The sequence below is a fragment of the Salmo trutta genome, chromosome 36 (assembly GCF_901001165.1).
Source record: "Salmo trutta chromosome 36, fSalTru1.1, whole genome shotgun sequence".
In the NCBI taxonomy this organism is placed as follows: Eukaryota; Metazoa; Chordata; class Actinopteri; order Salmoniformes; family Salmonidae; genus Salmo; species Salmo trutta.
Window position 1 is genome coordinate 29,255,314 of NC_042992.1, and position 21,593 is coordinate 29,276,906.

General features: G+C 41.0%; 1 protein-coding gene, 1 long non-coding RNA gene and 1 other non-coding gene across 3 annotated transcripts in view; 2 read left to right on the forward strand and 1 right to left on the reverse strand.

The window, feature by feature from the left end:
• LOC115176124 (uncharacterized) overlaps positions 1-21,593 on the forward strand; it is a 145,424-nt gene that overhangs the window by 58,166 nt on the left and 65,665 nt on the right. The gene's annotated exons all lie outside the window — the stretch shown is intronic.
• LOC115175808 (uncharacterized) lies at positions 363-19,623 on the forward strand. Its single transcript, XR_003872105.1, has 3 exons — positions 363-723; positions 18,353-18,425; positions 18,614-19,623. It is a non-coding gene; the product is annotated as an uncharacterized LOC115175808 (long non-coding RNA).
• trnap-cgg (transfer RNA proline (anticodon CGG)) lies at positions 5,344-5,415 on the reverse strand. The gene has a single exon. It is a non-coding gene; the product is annotated as a tRNA-Pro (tRNA).

A 21,593-nucleotide genomic window follows, 5' to 3' on the forward strand; every position in this document is an offset into this window, starting at 1 on the left:
GCAGCCGTATTTAGCACTAACTGAAGTTTGTTTAGTGCTTTATCCGGGTAGCCGGAAAGTAGAGCATTGCAGTAGTCCAGCCTAGAAGTAACAAAAGCATGGATTAATTTTTCTGCGTCATTTTTGGACAGAAAGTTTCTGATTTTTTCAATGTTACGTAGATGGAAAAAAGCTGTTCTTGAAACAGTCTTGATATGTTCTTCAAAAGAGAGATCAGGGTCCAGAGTAACGCCGAGGTCCTTCACAGTTTTATTTGAGACGACTGTACAACCATCCAGATTAATTGTCAGATTGAACAGAAGATCTTTGTTTCTTGGGACCTAGAACAAGCATCTCTGTTTTGTCCGAGTTTAAAAGATGAATGTACCTGGCTAAAAGGTGAGCCACTTTCGTATGACCGGTTATCCAAAATTGAACTCAGAGTTGACTAAAGTTACCTCGCTAACTTCTCAAACCTTCTTCCTACGTAAAAAAAAGAAAATACAATTGTTTAGCAAGATCCATGTAAAACACGTCTTTTCTCTGGGTTTTCAGTTGCTAGGTACCAGTAAGTAGGAGCAGCTGAAGAGACGGCTGCAGAAATAAAAATAAGATGGTTGAGAAGAGGTGGACATTGGAGGATGAGATGAGAACCTTCAGCAAGATGAAAACAGCTACTGAACTGCTCTGTGGCCACTCCTTCAACACCACTGCCAACCACAAAATGGACAAACACTGCAAACTGTAAGAGAGATTCATTTTAAATGTAATCACATTAATCTGTCATCCCTTCAGTCCTAATTCACTTTTGTTATAGTGTGGACACTATATAAATAATCACATGGTTATTATTGGCATTAACTGTGACCTTTCCCCTTTGATGATGTCATCACCAAGAGTGAGTTCTGTACAATGTGATTCTACCACCGGCTGAGTGGGCTATACAGTTCTGTTATATTTGTACCGTTTGTACCTGGCAATACACCTTTAGGTTTGGGTTGAAACTAAAGGAAAGTAATATCGAAATGCGTGTGGGCATTCCTTGTCAAGTTACTACAACTTTCTACACTCAACTTTATTTCTTCACCTTCAATTTCCATACCTGCTTAGAGATTGACAACCATACATGAGGATTATATACTGTGTCCTGTGAGTGTTACAAATTGAATGTTTACGAACCGAACGATGTATAGTTTCATAGTAAAAATATTCTGAGTGCCGTTTATTAATTTGACAGTGGTTACAATTCCCTAGGACCGTTCCTAGCTCTATACCAAAACAATGATGGCATCTAAGGATACTAACCAAAATCGAAACAGATGCTCCAGAAACCTCAAGGGAGATCATTTTTTGGGGACAAATATAAACTATAGATTTGACAGTAAATAAGTCAAAACTATTGATTAAAAAAAGCAGAGCTTATGAAATTAATTTATACATTACCAGTGTCACGGTTGTCGTCGGTGAAGGAGGACCAAAACGCAGCAGGCATGCGGTTGTTCATTTTGAACATTTATTAAACTCCAAAATGAACATACAAAAATAACCAAAAAACGAAACCACGAACAACAAAACAGTCTGGCAAAGCCTAAGGCTCAACACAGAACAATCACCCACAAATAACAACCACAAACACACCCTAATATATGGGACTCTCAATCAAAGGCAGATAGACAACACCTGCCTTCAACTGAGAGTCCCAACCCCAATCAACACAACATAGAAACACACTCACCAGACTACACATAGAAATACATAAACATAGACCATCAACCAAAAACCCGGAAATACTAAATCAAACACCCTTTAAACAAACACACCACACTGAACCACATAAAACAAATACCCTCTGCCACGTCCTGACCAAACTACAATACTAATTAACCCTTATACTGGCCAGGACGTGACAACCAGCTTGTTTACTCATTTGACTCGTACTACTTTGGAACCAATATTAAGGCCATTTATTAAATAATGAAAATGTTTCCTTTTAATACTAGAAATGCCTGGCCTCTGGATCCCCATTCAGGCCAATTTTGACTCAACATTCAGTCTAATGTAATGAAATAGCAGGGAGCAGGTCTCGAAAGCCCAAAGTCCAGCGCGCTTTCAACTGTGCCGCAAAAGCAAGCTCAAGCCGCAGAGTTGATATCCGCGGTTATAAACCCAGGGTCGTTACACTACTCCCTCCTTTTAAATAGGGCGTCCTCGTGCTAGCTTGTGACTCTACGTCTTATAGGAACGCGCTCACTGGCCAAGCACATGCACTGTCTTGGATGCAAGGTCCGATCCCACATCTGACACCAATGTAATGAAACAGCAGGGAGCAGGTCTCGAACCCTCGACCTTCTAGCCCGAAGTCCAGCGCGCTATCGCCTCTATCCCCACTTATAAACCCAGGGTCGTTACATTAATAAATCCATTTTCAGTCTAATAAATCCATTTTCAAAATAATACTTTGGTTGTGTTTATGAAGGTCTTGGCTAACATTATAATACAAAAAAAATATTATTTCCAAGAACACAAATACATTTTCATTAGTTTGTTATTGCAGGCTGTCTGTTGCTGGCATGCTCAAATGTGGAGTGCATGGAACAGAGGATATTCTTGGAAAAGTAATATTTTGAGCTCATCGATTCAATTTTGAGACTGATTTGGCAATGGTAAGTGTTTTCGAAACCTAAGAATCTACTGTTTCTTATACTGTATAGAAATGAAATCGAAATATCTTATCTGCATGTGACTGTGTAGGAGGATTTGAAAAAGTCCCGTTTTGGCGCTCAGAAAAAAATGGCCTCTTAACTGCTTATAACACAAATTCTGTTTGTGATATTGAAATTCTAACATATGACTTATTAAGGTTAAAAGTTAAGGATGGACGGGGGAATTACTTTGTCAGAGATATTATCCCCTTGACCTTTCTTGTGTTAAACACATTTTAGTCTGAAAAAAGTAACTAAACTATAAATGTGAACCCAAAATATCTGCATTATTTTCACTACCTATCATAAAAGTCATTTTGGAACATTAAAGTCAATGTCTTGAAGTACTCAACACCAGATATTATTGTTTTAAACACACATTTATTTTTTCTAACCCAAATTATTGATACATTTTTCCCACTTTACTCAATCTCTTGAAAGGTTCATGAGAAGAAATGATGAAGGGACAAAAGATCCATAGACATTAAAACCATTAGATGGTGATTGCGCTGACGTCATCCACGTATTCTATGGAAAACTCCCGATGGCTGCGCATCATCAGAGATACTTTTGAGGATATGGGAAACCAGAGACACTTTTGAGGAGATGGCAAACTCATTAATGCCCTTTGTTGCCCATGCGTCGTCAATGGGCTGAGCGGTACATTCAGGGCGATTCTAGGACAAGTACAGCTCTCCGTCAAGGAGTAAAATGGAGTCAATTAGGCGCAAGCTCAAAAACCCAACATTAGCATGAATTTTGTAAACAAGAAGTACACCATTGCAAATATTTTCCGAGATGTAAGATAAATAACTTGTTCTCTGCAATATTGTATAGTTTTGGAATCGTGACATTACATACTTTCGCTGAAAATAGGCAGTTTTCTCGACTCATACCCTGACTTTGAGAAGGGATTGGGTGATTAGTTTAGCAGCCACATGATGCTGCATGACAATGAGAACGTGATTGGTCGACAGTGTGCTGTGTGGACGTTTTATATTTAATTATTCATTGCCTAATGTGATTCCTTTCTCCACTATCTCAGGCGTCATGTTGCTGAATGGCACAAAAAAATTGCTAAGAATCATGGTGAAAATGGCCGTAACTAGCAAAGGATCATGGTCGTTGTAGTCATTTTCATCCTGCCTGAGAGTCAACCTTAATGGTTGTTTAGCAACACAACCGACGCCGAAGCAACTACGGGGCAAAACAGACGGGGTTGTCAGTTGGCTTAGATTGTTGACTATGGAAAGCCATTTGGGTCTTTGCGTGTCAAAAAAAAAATACATGACAGTCAAATAAGGTTTTAATTTGATATGTCAAATAAAAAATGTATATTATAGAAATGTTGTGTGCTAAATGTGCACGTGCAAGCCAAGCGCAAGCATTACGATCAGTAGCACTGTCAAAGCTGCTGTAAAAAATAAAAGATTGCAAACAACCACACTTCTAGGCCATGATGTAGTTACAATACCGCGTTGGTAATAAGGCATTATTTGTTTGACCAAATGGGACGTCTGTGTTAGCATTTGAAATAAGATCAGGGTCAAACGAGCAGGATCAAAAATGTTAGCAAATATTTTTTGATACAGATATTATTAGCAACTTTTGAGGTAGTTAGCTTTAGCTTGGTACCTAGCGACCACCAATGCAACCAGCCTGAAAACAATGACAAGACAAAACTGCAGTCATTTTCAATATTCTTAGCAATGATTTAGGAATCCATGTGACTAAATATTAGCTAGGCAACCACTTGTTGTCCTATTGAAATCGAACTTCAGTTCATTAAAATAACTAGCTAGCTAGATAACGAACTAAACAAGCTAGCCAGCCATTTAACCCTGTTGCCCCAAGTTAACATTATAAGCAGCTAGCTGGCTTCATCTGGCTAGTGCCGCTTGACCGGACCGGGTTATGTGTTGTGGAATTTGCGGTTCGCCTTTTAAATAAAAGTCCCTCTGAAAGTGATGCAAATGGATACAAATAGTGGAATCATGCCATATTTAGACTAGATAATGCGAAACAAGGTTGGAGTGTTGGAATGTGGAGCAATAAAATGGGGTATCAGACTACTCCGTACCGAAGTCCTCCTCAGAGTTATCAGACTCCAAAACATCCATGTTGTATTGTTTGTCCTCTGGAATAGTGTTCAACAAACACATAATAGGTTGACTGGTACAATAAATGTGGCTCATTTCACAGTTGTTTCAGAGTCCCGTAATATGAGCTACAATGCTAATATTTGTTTAAACTCTTCACAGGTATGTTCTGTGGGTGTCACTGAGTAAATTGATACCCCATGTCATTGATCCACAATCAATAGGTAATGCTGTACAGTTGGGATGCACGATATATCGGTGAACATGTCGGAATCGGATGTTATTAGCTAAAAATGCCAACATCGGTATCGGCCCGATGTCTAGTTTAACGCCTATGTGCAAAACCGATGTCAAAGCTGACGTGCATACTTATATAACGTAGGTACATGACGTAATGATGCCACAGAAAATTTGGTGCTACACATGCAACACAGCATTCCTAACCTAGCCCACAATGTCTGCTGTGTGGATCGAGCAGTCAACAAGTCGAGCAGTCATTTGAAAGAGTAAGAACATTTCAGGGAGACAACTCAAATGTGAAATCCATTAAAAGATCTGCAAAAGGGCTCATCCGGGACTTGAACCCAGGACCTCTCGCACCCGAAGCGAGAATCATACCCCTAGACCAACGAGCCTTACACAAGAATAAAATTGTTTTGCTTTCTGCGGAAATGACAATGAGGATATCAATTGTTCTTGTCCATGGTGCTTGGAAAGATTGAACCTCATGTGAGTGTTTGTGCTATACTTGTGAGCATAGCAGTCTTCCAAACTGTTGACCAGGCTTCAGTTCAAATCTTTTGTATTTCATCTGCTGTGTCTTTCACACTCTGTCTTCTTAAGCCGCGACAGCAAACTGATGATGAGTGTTGACAAATGAATATTGAGCAAAATGAGGTCAATTAATATTTTAAAAGAGAAAATGAAAAAATAAAACTTCAAAAAGAATGGAGCTCATTTATTTTGAGTCGATTGATGCATCAGTACGTGAATCAAAGTAAACGAACGTGAAAAATACCCATTCAAATCGATCAGTTTTCAACTAGAGAGATTGAAACGCGTCGTATCTTTCTCAAGCCTCCATAACTGTTTATGTTACACCCCCACATCTGCAATAAATGGTGGTGGAGCTAGAGCGGTGTTTGTCAAACCATGAGACATACCAATAATCGGTCTTCTCACAAAAACATCTGTAGCATCTGAACCGTTTGACCTACAACATCGTATGACCACTCCCTGGAAAGGGGAGACCCTCACGAACACGGTGGTGTTCTCAATTTGTCTCTACGTCCCCCACAAATGTCAGGGGACTCGTCTGAAGTCGGAACCCTCTATGTGCCAACTTCTGTTTGTAGAATCCAAAATCTTTGGGCTACAAACTAATGTGACCCCACTTGTCACAATGTTCTCCGTTTTGCCCTACGTTCCCCACAAGTGTCACGGGACTAATCTGAAGGTAACAGGTACTGATTAAAATGATAGATTTTTTAACCAGGGACCTCTCGCACCCTAAGCCATAATAGTACAACTATACCAACGATCCGTTTGGTCAAAGAATTTTCACTTTCCACAAAAATGACGGTCAGGATATGAATCGATGTCTCCATGTTGCTTGAGAGCTTCACATAGCATTGGTGGTATAGAGGTGAGCATAGCTGCCTTCCAAGCAGTTGACCTGGGTTTGAGTCCTGGCCAATGCAAAGTGTGAGATATTCACTAGTTTTAGGGGCTGGGTGTCATTTCAAGTGTATTACATTGGAATCAATGTCCTTGTTCGTGGAAGTCAGATCTGCTCTTACTTTTTGCAGGTTTTCTAAATGAAGTGCGATATTGAGCCAACTAGTGAATATCACAATAGATACGCAGTCCATCGCCTAAACCATTCAGCCACCTCGTCCTGCGCCCAAGAGGTGGCTGTTTGCAACCAGTGGCCAGAGATCTGCCTGTCTGAGCTTGTTAACACCAAGATAATAATCAACCGTTCTCTGTCGTGGGTGATGTTGACTTTCGCGACTGGTCGAGCACCGGTACACACTACCAGTGCGCTATTTTTCAGATGTTGCCCTACCAGAGTTACACAGTAACAGCGTCACTGCTATTAGCTTCACGACATAAATGCCGTTTGGGTCTTTGCGTGTCAAAAAATACTATTTGGCAATAACACGATTTGCCGTATTAAATAAGCTTTTAATTTGACACGTCAAATAACACAGTTCTATTATAGAATAGAATGTTGTGTGTTCTGAATTTGCACGTGCAAGCCAAGCGCAAGCCAAGCGCCACCAGTACTATCAGTAGCACTGTCAAAGCTGGCAAACAAGCTTCTGGGGTAGCTAGCTAGCTTTAGCTTGGTATCTAGCTAGCGCCAATACAACCAGCCTGAAAACAATGACCAGTTGAAACTGCAGTCATTTTCATTATTCTTAGCAATGATTTAGGAATCTTTGTGAGTAAGTATTATCTAGGTAGCCACTTGTTGTTCACCTAATGAAATTAAACTTCAGTTCATGAAAATAAATAGCTAGGCAGCTACTTAACCCTGTTGCCCAAAGCTAGCGTTAAAAGCAGCCAGCTAGGTTCATCTGGCTAGTGATGCTCGACCGGACCGGGTTATATGTTGTGAAGCTAGCCACAATAAGGATTAGGCACAATAGTGTAATTTGAGGTTTACCTTCAAAATAAAAGTACCTCTTTGAAAGTGATGCAGAAGTTTAGAATTGGTGGAATCATGCCATATTTAGACTAGATGATGTTAAACAAGGTTGGATTGTGAAGCAATGAAATGGGGTATCAGTCTAATCGGTTACACCCACAGAACACAACTCTGAAGAGTTTATGCAAATACACTACCGGTCAAAAGTTTTAGAACACCTACTCATCCGTATTCATCGACCTGGCCAAGGCTTTCGACTCTGTCAATCACCACATTCTTATTGACAGACTCAACAGCCTTGGTTTTTCAAATGATTGCCTCGCCTGGTTCACCAACTACTTCTCAGACAAAAGTTCAGTGTGTCAAATCGGAGGGCCTGTTGTCCGGGCCTCTGGCAGTCGCTATGGGGGTGCCACAGGGTTCAATTCTCGGGCTGACTCTCTTCTCTGTATACATCAATGATGTCGCTCTTGCTGCTGGTGATTCTCTGATCCACCTCTACGCAGACGACACCATTCTGAATACCTCTGGCCCTTATTTTGGACACTGTCTTAACTACCCTCCAGACGAGTTTCAATGCCATACAACTCTCCTTCCGTGGCCTCCCAACTGCTCTTAAATGCAAGTAAAACTAAATGCATGCTCTTCAACTGATCACTAACCCTAGTGGTTATAGTGTTTGACTAGTAACCGAAAGGTTGCAAGTTCGAATCCCCGAGCTGACAAGGTAAAAATGTGTTGTTCTGCATTTTACATTTTAGTCATTTAGCAGACGCTGTTATCCAGAGCGATTTACAGAAGTGAATCTGACAATTAATCTGGATGGTTGTACAGTCGTGCCACGGTTGTCGTCGATAAAGGAGGACCAAAACGCAGCAGGTACGTGTAGGCTCATCTTGACGTTTATTTAACTTTCCAAAATGAATACCAAAATAACAAAACACGAGAATGAACGCACAACCAACAGTCTGGCTAAGCATACGGCTTACACACAGAACAATCACCCACAAATCACAAACAAAAACACACCCCAATATATGGGACTCTCAATCAAAGGCAAAGTGAATACACCTGCCTTCAATTTAGAGTCCCAACCCCAATTAATCACCCATAGACATACACTCACTAGATTGCACATAGACATACATAAACCTAGACCATAAACCAAAACCCTGGAAATACTAAATCAAACACCCTTTTTAACAAACACACCACCCTGAACCACATAAAACAAATACCCTCTGCCACGTCCTGACCAAACTACAATACTAATTAACCCTTATACTGGCCAGGACGTGACAAGTCGTCTCAAATAAAACTGTGAAGGACCTCGGCGTTACTCTGGACCCTGATCTCTCTTTTGAAGAACATATCAAGACTGTTTCAAGGACAGCTTTTTTCCATCTACGTAACATTGCAAAAATCAGAAACTTTCTGTCCAAAAATGACGCAGAAAAATTCATCCATGCCTTTGTTACTTATAGGTTGGACTACTGCAATGCTCTACTTTCCGGCTACCCGGATAAAGCACTAAATAAACTTCAGTTAGTGCTAAATACGGCTGCTAGAATCCTGACTAGAACCAAAATTTTTTATCATATTACTCCAGTGCTAGCCTCCCTACACTGGCTTCCTGTTAAGGCAAGGGCTGATTTCAAGGTTTTACTGCTAACCTACAAAGCATTACATGGGCTTGCTCCTACCTATCTTTCCGATTTGGTCCTGCCGTACATACCTACACGTACGCTACGGTCACAAGACGCGGGCCTCCTAATTGTTCCTAGAATTTCTAAGCAAACAGCTGGAGGCAGGGCTTTCTCCTATAGAGCTCAATTTTTATGGAATAGTCTGCCTACCCATGTGAGAGACGCAGACTCAGTCTCAACCTTTAAGTCTTTACTGAAGACACATCTCTTCAGTAGGTCCTATGATTAAGTGTAGTCTGGCCCAGGGGTGTGAAGGTGAACGGAAAGGCTGGAGCAACGAACCGCCCTTGCTGTCTCTGCCTGGCCGGTTTCCCCTCTTTCCACTGGGATTCTCTGCCTCTACCCCTATTACGGGGGCTGAGTCACTGGCTTACTGGTGTTCTTCCATGCTGTCCCTGGGAGGGATGCGTCACTTGAGTGGGTTGAGTCAATGACGTGGTCTTCCTGTCTGGGTTGGCGCCCCCCCTTGGGCTGTGCCGTGGCGGAGATCTTTGTGGGCTATACTCGGCCTTGTCCCGGGATGGTATGTTGGTGGTTGGAGATATCCCTCCAGTGGTGTGGAGGCTGTGCTTTGGCAAAGTGGGTGGGGTTATATCCTACCTGTTTGGACCTGTCCGGGGGTTTCATCGGATGGGGCCACAGTGTCTCCTGACCCCTCCTGTCTCAGCCTCCAGTATTTATGCTGCAGTAGTTTATGTGTCGGGGGGCTAGGGTCAGTCTGTCACATCTGGAGTATTTCTCTTGTCTTTTCCGGTGTCCTGTGTGAATTTAAATATGCTCTCTCTAGTTCTCTCTTTCTCTTTCTTTCTCTCTCTCAGAGGACCTGAGCCCTAGGACCATGCCTCAGGACTACCTGGCTTGATGACTCCTTGCTGTCCCCAGTTCACCTGGCCATGCTGCTGCTCCAGTTCCAACTGTTCTGCCTGCAGCTATAGAACCCTGACCTGTTCACCGGACGTGCTACCTGTCCCAGACCTGTTGTCCTAAACCTGCTGGAACCCTGACCTATTCACCGGACGTGCTACCTGTCCCAGACCTGCTGTTTTCAACTCTCTAGAGACAGCAGGAGCGGTAGAGATACTCTCAAAGATCGGCTATGAAAAAGCCAACTGACACTTACTCTTGTGTTACTGACTTGTTGCACCCTCGACAACTACTATGATTATTATTATTTGACAATGCTGGTCATTTATGAACATTTGAAGATCTGGGCCATGTGCTGTTATAATCTCCACCCGGCACAGCCAGAAGAGGACTGGCCACCCCTCATAGCCTGGTTCCTCTCTAGGTTTCTTTCTAGGTTTTGGCCTTTCTAGGGAGTTTTTCCTAGCCACCGTGCTTCTACACCTGCATTGCTTGCTGTTTGGGGTTTTAGGCTGGGTTTCTGTACAGCATTTTGAGATATCAGCTGATGTAAGAAGGGCGATATAAATACATTTGATTTGATTTGATTACAAACATTTCATACCATTTCATGCATTTTTTAAATTTTTGTACTGGCCCCCCGTGGGAATTGAACCCACAACCCTGGCATTGCACACACCATGCTGGCGTTGCAAACACCATGCTCTACCAACTGAGCCACTGAATAAGGCAGATAACCTGTTGTTCCTAGGCCGTCATTGAAAATAAGAATTTGTTCTTAACTGACTTGCCTAGTTAAATAAAGTTAAAATAAAAACTGTCTCTCATGAGGACTGCCACAGGAATGGAAGACCAAGAGTTACCTCTGCTGCAGAGGATACGTTCATTAGAGTTACCAGCCTCAGAAATTGCAGCCCAAATAAATGCTTCACAGAGTTCAAGTAACAGACACATCTCAACATCAACAGATGAGACTCTGTGAATAATGCCATCATGGTCGAATTGCTGCAAAGAAACCACTACTAAAGGACACCAATAAGGAGAAGAGACTAGCTTGGGCCAAGAAACACGAGCAGAGGACATTAGACCGGTGTAAATTTGTCCTTTGGTCTGGAGTTCAAATGGGAGATTTTTGGTTCCAACTGCCGTGTCTTTGTGAGACGCGGTGTGGGTGAACGGATTATCTCTGCATGTGTATTTCCCACCATAAAGCATGGAGGAGGTAATATGGTGCTTTGCTGGTGACACTGTCTGTGATTTATTTAGAATTCGATGCACACTTAACCAGCATGGCTACCACAGTATTCTGCAGCGATACGCCATCCCATCTTGTTTGAGCTTAGTGGGACTATCATTTGTTTTTCAACAGGACAATGACCCAACACACCTCCAGGCTGTGCAAGAGATATTTTACCAAGAAGGAGAGTGATGAAGTGCTGCATCAGATGACCTGGCCTCCACAATCCCCCGACCTCAACCAAATTGAGATGGTTTTGGATGAGTTGGACCGCAGAGTGAAGGAAAAGAAGCCAACAAGTGCTCAGCATATGGGGGAACTCCTTCAAGACTGTTGGAAAAGCATTCCAGGTGAAGCTGGTTGAGAGAATGCCAAAAGTGTGCAAATCGGTCATCAAGGCAAAGTTTGGCAATTTGAAAAATCTCAAAAATACAATACATTTTGATTTAACACTTTTTTTGGTTACTACATGATTCCATATGTGTCCTTTCATAGTTTTGATGTCTCTACTATTATAATACAATGTAGAAAATAGTACAAATAAAGAAAAACCCTGGAATGAGTAGGTGTGTCCAAACCTTTGACTGGTACTGTATCTACGCCAGTCAGGTTTCTCAACTCTGGCATACTTAAAAAACAAGTACAGAAACAGACTCAATGCTGAACATGACCTCCATGTTGCGCTGTCAAAAACCCAAAATAGACAACCTGTGTGATTTGATCAATCAGTTTATTACAGTTCAGAATAAAAAAGATATCTTGTATTTTAACAGCAACAGTTCTAACCTAGACATTTTTTCAACAATACTTCCTACAGTAAGATGTACAGGAGGCATGATTTTTTTTCATCTGTACAGTTACTTAGGGTTGCACTATCAAATACTCAACCTGTGTGATGTGATCAATGAGTTTATTCCAGTTAAAATGTAACATTATTTATTGTATTTTAACAACAACAGTTCCAACCTAGACAGATGTAGAGAGTGTTTTTAATGGGAAAAAATAAGTATACATAGCTATTTATAAGGGTATTTCATTGTTATTTGTTTTTGGCTTAAGGGCAATGAAATGTACCTGTATTTACGTATAGTTGCATATTTTCATAAGCTTGGGTCTCAGGAAAACAGAATTTCTAATTTGGGTCCCAGGCTGAAAAAGTTTAAGAACCCCAGTTTATCAACGTGCAACAAAAAATACGTTTGGACAATGAGCACTTGTCTCTTAGCTAGCTAGCCAATTGTAGACATATTTAACGTTACATTTACATGAAATCAGTCAACACACCTCAAAACAAGACATGGTATCGAGAACAGTGTTGCTAACTAATTTTCAGGGTAAGTTGCTAGAGGCAGGTTGATTTGTTGCTAAAAGTTGTTAAATGACGTTGTCATATCAATGCGTGATAACGTAAAACTGCGTCATTACGTTGAATACATAATAACGTTACTCAAATTGACTGGCCAGCTCGGCAAAAAATATGATTTGACATTTGTTCAGGTACAGATTCCCACTATTTTCTGTACTTCTGGCTGTACAATTTTGATTGAGACATGTTGATTGATGTAAGTTCTGTTCAAGATCAAATATTCGTGAGCAACTATATTCATTGGGTTTGGCTCGTCGAAGCAGTACTGCTGCTGCTGCAGTCAGCCAACAATGATTTGCAATTTGCTGAAATTGCTGCAGCCTGTGCACGAGCTGAGCGCCTGCTGCTGACGTCACTCACAATGCACTTTTGCAGCCAGACACGTGTGTTGTGACTGAGTGTGTGACAGAGAACATCGGTTTTGTGTCATTTTAGAGGGAAATTACGTGCATTTTAGCGTTTGAGTCACTTTTCAAAAGTTGCTAAAAGTTCCAAATACATTTTTAAAAGTAGCTACATTTGCTGCTATGTGCTGTTTGAAAAAAAGTTGCCAGGGTAGTCTGAAAAGTTGCTAAATCTTGCAACAAATTTGCTAAATTGGCATCACTGATCGAGAACAATCTGAAACAAGTCACTTACGATTCCCCACATGGCAGTTTTTTTGTCGTTGGTAGAATCACAACAACTTTGGCCGTTCTGACGATTGTAATTTACATAGGCTTTCTAGGGCAGATCAGGGCTTTTGGCACCGCTCGGATGCTACGCAGTAGCCGATCAGCAGAGCTTACGACTTCAGTCAGAATACTTCACTATTGTAGTCATATTTTGTCTCTACAGCAAGAGGGCGCCAAATGATCAGGTTCTGGTCAGTTATTGTTCAACATACAGGCCCGGTCCAAATACATTGAAAGTGCATTCTTATATGTCTGAATTGGTGAAAGCTAACATTACAAGTTTTCCAAGAGCCATTATGTACCATTATGTGGAGTGTGGAGCTTGCAATGCCAGTGTCGGTTCCCACCGGAGTCCTCCACACAAAAATGTATGCATGCTCTACTGTGGTTCGCTTTCAATAAAAGCATCTACAAAATTATAATATAAACTAAGCACGTATTGTTCATCTTTCATGTCATACCATGGCATTCACACATAAAACAAGGAGGATGTTCCTTATCGTGGATGTAATGGCATGTTCAAAAGAACAGATTCAATGAAACCAGAACACCTTTCAGCGTCATAGTAAAAGTCAGGGAAAATTCAGGGAGTGAGTCAACTCTTAAATTAACATGCCGTCTTATTATATGAAATCTAATGACAAACCAAACCAGTTTTAAATCAACCATGACTGTTTAGGGTGTGGCTAGTTATTGGAGGATGGCAACGACAAAATAATCAGAAACATGATATCACATTTCACATATCCAAATAGTGTTGTGTAAGGGTAAGTTGTACAATTCACATCTGATAAATATAAGTTAGGATTTGTTACGATTGGGTCACTGCAAATCGTTAGTTGGGATGTGTGCAAAAAACAATTCTATCATTGGTCAAAACACTGACACACTGACTGGGGATGTTGCTCTTCGCAAGATGACACGTTTTCTCTAACTGAATACATTTCTACCTGTACATGTGTTTTGTTTACTGTGGTAAGTAGCCATCCTATAAGCAGGAAGGAGTTCTATAGAAATAATCCACTTCACAGAGGTTTAACGGGTCCTGGATAGAGGTCCTGGATGGCAGGAAGCTTGGCCCTAGTGATGTACTGGGCCGTATGCACTACCCTCTGTAGTGATGCAACCAGTCAGGATGCTCTCGATGGTGCAGCTGTAGAACTTTTTGAGGATCTGTAGACCCATGGGGGAATAGTTTTTGCCGTGCCCTCTTCATGACTGTCTTGGTGTGTTTGTACAATGATCGTTTGTTGGTGATGTGGACACCCAAGGAAATTGAAGCGCTCAACCTGCTCCACTACAGCCTCTTCTATGAGAATGTGGGCGTGCTCGGTCTTCCTTTTCCTGTAGTCCACAGTCATCTCCTCTGTCTTGATCACGTTGAGGGAGAGGTTGTTATCCTGGCTAGAGGTCGACCGATTAATCGGAATGTCAGATTAATTAGGGTCAATTTCAAGTTTTCATAACAATCGGTAATCGTTATTTTTGGCCACCGATTTGGCGATTTAAAAAAAAAACACATTTTTACAAATGTTGTCATTTTTTTTACACCTTTTTTTAACTAGGCAAGTCAGATTAAGAACACATTCTTATTTTCAATGACGGCCTAGGAACGGGGGTTAACTGCCTCGTTCAGGGGGGATTCGTTTTTGCATCCTTCTGGTTACTAGTCCAACGCTTTAACTACCTGCCTTACATTGCACTCCACAAGGAGCCTGCATGGCAGGCTGACTACCTGTTACGCGAGGGCAGCAAGAAGCCAAGGTAAGTTGCTAGCTAGCATTAAACTTATCTTATAAAAAAACTATCAATCTTAACATAATCACTAGTTACCTACACATGGTTGATGATATTACTAGTTTATCTAACGTGTCCTGCGTTGCATATAATCGATGCGGTGCCTGTTAATTTCTCATTGAATCACAGCCTACTTCGACAAACGGGTGATGATTTAACAAGCGCATTTGCGAAAAAAGCACTGTCGTTGCACCAATGTACCTAACCATAAACATCAATGCCTTTCTTTAAAATCAATACACAAGTATATATTTTTAAACCTGCATATTTAGTTAATATTGCCTGCTAACATGAAAGTGTGTCACTGCTCTTGCGTTCATTGCCTGGCTCGTTGCAAACTAATTTGCCAGAATTTTACGTAATTATGACATATCATTGAAGGTTGTGCAATGTAACAGGAATATTTAGACTTAGGGATGCCACCCGTTAGATAAAATACGGACCGGTTCCGTATTTCACTGAAAGAAAAAAACCTTTTCTTTTCGAGATGATAGTTTCCGGATTCTACCCTATTAATGACCTAAGGCTCATATTTCTGTGTGTTTATTATATTATATTAAGTCTATGATTTGATAGAGCAGTCTGACTGAGCGGTGGTAGGCACCAGCAGGCTCGTAAGCATTCATTCAAACAGCACTTTTGTGTGTTTTGCCAGCAGCTCCTCGCAATGCATTGCGCTGTTTATGACTTCAAGCCTGTCAACTCCCAAGATTAGGCTGGTGTAACCGATGTGAAATGGCTAGCTAGTTAGCGGGTGCGCGCTAATAGCGTTTCAAACGTCACTCGCTCTGAGACTTGGAGTAGCTGTTCCCCTTGCTCTACATGGGTAACGCTGCTTCGATGGTGGCTGTTGTCGATGTGTTCCTGGTTCGAGCCCAGGTAGGAGCGAGGACAGGGACGGAAGCTATACTGTTACTAAAGTGCCTATAAGAACATCCAATAGTCAAAGGTATATGAAATACAAATCGTATAGAGAGAAATATTCCTATAATAACTACAACCTAAAACTTCTTACCTGGGAATATTGAAGACTCATGTTAAAAGGAACCACCAGCTTTCATATGTTCCCATGTTCTTAGCAAGGCACTTAAACGTTAGCTTTCTTACATGGCACATATTGCACTTTTACTTTCTTCTCCAACACTTTGTTTTTGCATTATTTAAACCAAATTGACCATGTTTCATTATTAATTTGAGGCTAAATAGATTTTATTGATGTATTATATTAAGTTAAAATAAGTGTTCATTCAGTATTGTTGTAATTGTCATTATGACACTTTTTTTTAAAATCGGCCGATTTAATCGGCATTGGCTTTTTTAGCCCTCCAATAATCGGTATCGGCGTTGAAAAATCATAATCGGTCGACCTCTAATCTTGGCACCACATGACCAGGTCTCTGACCTCCCTATAGGCTGTCTCATCGTTGTCGGTGATCAGGCCTACAACTGTTGTCGCCAGCAAACTTAATGATGGTGTTGGAGTCGAGCCTGGCTATGCAGTCATGAGTGAACAGGGAGTACAGAAGGGGACTGAGCACACACCCCTGAGGGGCCCACGTGTTGAGGATCAGCATGGCAGATGTGTTGTTACCTACTCTTACCACCTGGGGGCCGCCCATCAGCAAGTCCAGGATCCAGTTGCAGAAGGAGGTGTTTAGTCCCAGGGTCCTATGGTATTGAACGCTGAGTTGTAGTCAGTGAATAGCATTCTCACATAGGTGTTCCTTTTGTCCAGGTGGGAAAGGGCAGTGTGGAGTGCAATAGAGATTGCATCATCTGTGGATCTGTTGGGGCGGTATGCAAATTGGAGTGGGTCTAGGGTTTCTGGGATAATAGTGTTGATGTGAGCCATGATCAGCCTTTCAAAGCACGTCTTGGCTACAGACATGAGTGCTACGGGTCTATAGTCATTTATGAAGGTTACGTTAGTGTTCTTGGGCACAGGGACTATAGTGGTCTGCTTGAAACAAGTTGGTATTAGACTCAGTCAGGGACAGTTTGAAAATGTCAGTGAAGACACTTGCCAGTTGGTCAGCGCATGCTCGGAGTACACGTCCTGGTAATCCGTCTGGCCCCGCAGCCTTGTGATTGTTGACCTGTTTAAAGGTCTTACTCACATCGGCTACGGAGAGTGTGATCACACAGTCGTCCGGAACAGCTGATGCTAACATGCATGCTTCAGTTTTGCTTGCCTCGAAGCGAGCATAGAAGTAATTTCGCTCGTATATTAGGCTCGTGTCACTGGGCAGCTCGCGGCTGTGTGAGCTGGGCTTCCCTTTTTATGCGAGTAAAGTACGTAAAAAAATAAGTAAACTTGGATTCATGTGATGATATGTTCTGTGGTTCTCCCAATACAACTCGGGAAAGCATGCAGTTTATTAGGCTACAAATTAAATAAGTTAAGATGAACTTCACAGTGTGGTGAAAGTGCACAGTGATGAGCATGATTCTCCTTTCAATAAATATCAAAGATCTTATTCTGGTGACATGCTGATCGATGCTGCCGCTGGACCTCGAAGCCAGTTCCACTGCATTGTTTCATTGTTCCCCTCTAATCAGCGACTGATTTAGGGACACCAGGTGTGTGCACTTAATTATCAGGTAGAACAAAAAACCAGCAGGCTCTGGACCTCGTAGAGTAAAAGTTGAATACCCCTGATGTAGGCTATACGCACAAAGTATCAGCTAACTGTTAGCTGGAGCACACGTGCCAATACCAGAGTGGGCACATTCGCTACACAGTACATTCGGAAAGTATTCAGACCCCTTGACCTTTTCCACATTTTGTTACTTTACATACTTCTTCTAAAATGTATTTAATATTTTTTTTCCCTCATCAATCTACACACAATACCCCATAATGACAAAGAAAAAACAGGTTTTTAGATTCTTTTGCTAAGTTATAAAAAATAAAAAACTGAAATATCACATTTACACAAGTATTCAGACCCTTTACTCAGTACTTTGTTAAAGCACCTTTGGCAGCAATTACAGCCTCGAGTCTTCTTGGGTATGTTCCCATTCTTTTCTGAGTGCCCAGTTCACAGTTGTTTTAAATGCGGAAATAGTGACGGCGTCAGCATCACTGACCTATTAAAAATGAATGTGTTCTTCAAGCATGTCAGGGAACTGTCTTATGTGGGACACCATACGAAATGGATGACGAATAACATATGCCATGAGAAAAAAATGCTTACAGCTGCAGTATCTGTATTGGTTGGGAATGACAATACTAATGACCGATTTAAAATCTGTGTGTTCTTCAAACATGTCAGGAAACTGTCTTATATGGGACACCGAATGAAGGGATGACGACTAATGTCTACCACCAGAAAGAAATGCTGATAGGTACTGTATCAGTATTGGTTATGAAAGACAATTGCAATATTTGCACATTGTTGTATTAGCAGAACACTAAGGATGGTTTATTCTACATGGAACTGTTGCACTTGAAAGTTATCAAAACACTTTGTTTAGAATATCTACACAAGTTTTTGCACTATTCTAATTTGCACTATTCTGATATTACTTTGTAGGCTTCTGCTGGACCCATGGGTTGAGGTAAACTCTGTCATATCCAGGATGAAGTGTCATGCACTCCACCCCTCCTGCCACCTGACTGCACGTACATACACGTACGTACATGAAGACAGAACCTCACCCAGAGACCTGTGAATGTCGGTATGTGGTTAGACAGCCAAATCCTTAGAATATACCATAGAAATAGAATTGAATGCATTGCTATTTCTGGGACAGCTGAAGTTGTACCGAAGATTTGTATGCTACTTGTTCTATCTGTGGTTCTCCTTTACACACAACTTATTTGTATTTTTGCTAAGTAGTGTAGGCATACTGTCTTTATAACCACATCAATATTACAGCAGAAAATGTTTTGTCTTTACATGAAAACATGTGAATACTTTAAATGCATACATTCAACAGCTGATGACACCAAAATGAACAAATGGCAGGAAATCACGCATTAGATGCCTTTGCAGTATGAATAAGCCTAGTATGTTGATATTCATTGCTTACTGCATATGTTTTTACAGTACGCTCTAAATAATATGAAGTATGATTAGTAAACAGAAGTATGTACTTTTAGTAAGTAGTAGGCAAGACAGATATTGGACACGGACCATGCCTCTGGATTTGATGAATGTGAAATGTCATATGAATATAAATATCTTCTTTCCATGCACTGTCTCTAAGTAGGTTGGTATACAATATGAGTCTTAAATCTGGTCACACCCTAAAAAGTCACACCCTCGAAGATAAACATACTCTCTAAAACTTGTGTTGTGTTTGCAACTAGCAAGTACAATGGAATTGCGCACACATTACATCCATTTAAGCAGTCCTTATTAGTCAAGAAGGTTCTAATAGTAACAATTAGACATGTTGAGTCAGGCATCACTCTCAGGGATGTACAGGTTCAAAAGTGATACTCACATTTTGAAAGAAACTCACCCGAATTTCTTAACTAAATAATTTGGGTAACACTTTGTGAATGTTAAAGGTGCCATAACAACCTAATATTTAAAAATAATTCAAAAGAAAGCAGAATAAGTTATTTTTTCATTACAGTATTAAGTAGCAGTATTGTTGCTGGTGTTGCTGACTGGATTAGTCCTGTGCACCACAAGGCTGTATTAGACTCTGCTGAGCTAAAGCCAAGGCATCAGCTTCTGGATCAATGGGTGTTAGGCCGGGTATCTTTAAAGCACTTCCTGACTACCGCTAATGTTAAGAAGGCTTTATAAAATAAATGTGATTGATTTGATTGGAGCAAATAAATGTCTTCAGGTATCAGGCAAGGTTACTGAACACATTACAATGTCATCAATTGCTCTGACCTGAGTTCAAATAGTATTGAGCCTGTCTGGAGTAGAGTGCCAGAAATATGTGGTTTGCTCTTTTGGGACTATTACAATGGTCCCAAGCTCAATCATCGACCACAGCTCATTAGAGTATTTGAAATATACTATTTATCCAGGTCTGGTTCCAACCCCTTCTGCCATTGTGTCCTTGAGCAAGGCACATAAACCCCTGAACTGCTACTTGGGTACTGCTCTGAGGCTTACCTGATGCTCCCAGACTGTTGCGACCTGGCCAAGATAAAGCAAAGCAGTTCGACACATATAACATCACAGAGTTACACATGGAGTAAAACAAACATACAATCAATAATACAGTAGAAAAATAAGTCTAAATACAATGTGAGCAAATGAGGTGAGATAAGGGAGGTAAAGGCAATAAATAGGCCATGGTGGCGAAGTAAATACAATATAGCAATTAAAACACTGGAATGGTAGATTTGACAGTAGATGAGTGTGTAGTTGTTTTAGTCTACTCATAGAAGTGTGGTTGTCTTTCAAGAAATTCCACAAATTAACTTTTAACAAGGCACACCTACCCCATGAAGCTGGTTGAGAGAATGCCAAGAGTGTGCAAAGCTGTCATCAAGGCAAAGGGTGGAAACTTTGAAGAATCTCAAGTATAAAGTATATTTTGATTTGGTTACTACGTGATTCCATATGTGTTATTTCATAGTTTTGATGTCTTCACTATTATTCTACAATGTAAAACATTGTAAAAATAAAGAAAAACCCTTGAATGAGTAGCTGTCTCCAAACTTTTGACCGGTACTGAATGTGTATGTATGTAGGTATGTACATTATATGTCAATATACAGTGCATTTGGAATGTATTCAGACCCCTTGACTTTTTCTACATTTTGTTACGTTACAGCCTTATTCTAAAATGGATTAAATAGTTTTTCCCCTCATTAATCTACACACAATACCCCATAATGACAAAGCAAAAACACGTTTTTGAAATTTTAGCAAATTTATAAAACCTAAAAACTGATATCACATTTACATAAGTATTCAGACCCTTCACTCAATACTTTGTTGAAGCACCTTTGGCAGTGATTCGAGCCTCGAGTCGTCTTGGGTATGATATTACAAACTTGGCACACCTGTATTTGGGGAGTTTCTCCCATTCTTCTCTGCAGATCCTCTCAAGCTCTGTTAAGTTGGATGGGGTGCGTTGCTGCACAGCTATTTTCCGGTCTCTCCAGAGATGTTCGATCGGGTTCAAGTCCGGGCTCTGGCTGGGCCACTCAAGGACATTCAGAGACTTGTCCCAAAGCCACTCCTGCGTTGTCTTGGCTGTGTGCTTAGGTGAACTTTCGCCCCAGTCTGAGGTCCTGAGCGCTCTGGAGCAGGTTTTCATCAAGGATCTCTAGTCTCTCTATAAGTTCCTGTTGAACACATCCTGTTGAACGCAGAACAAGGGAGAGCTCGGTTTGTTGTTTTGAGAAGTTTGTTGTTTTGAAAGTGTATTGGGAAGTTTCTTAGTAGCTAGCTAACTTTTTAGTTTGGATTCCGCTACGCATTTGACATCAGTTACTGGGACTGCTACTCTCTGTCCAGTGATCCTGCCGACCAAGGCCGGGTCTGAGGAGCTATTTGGCGTAGCAGCTAGCCTAGCTGCTTAATAGCTGCCTAT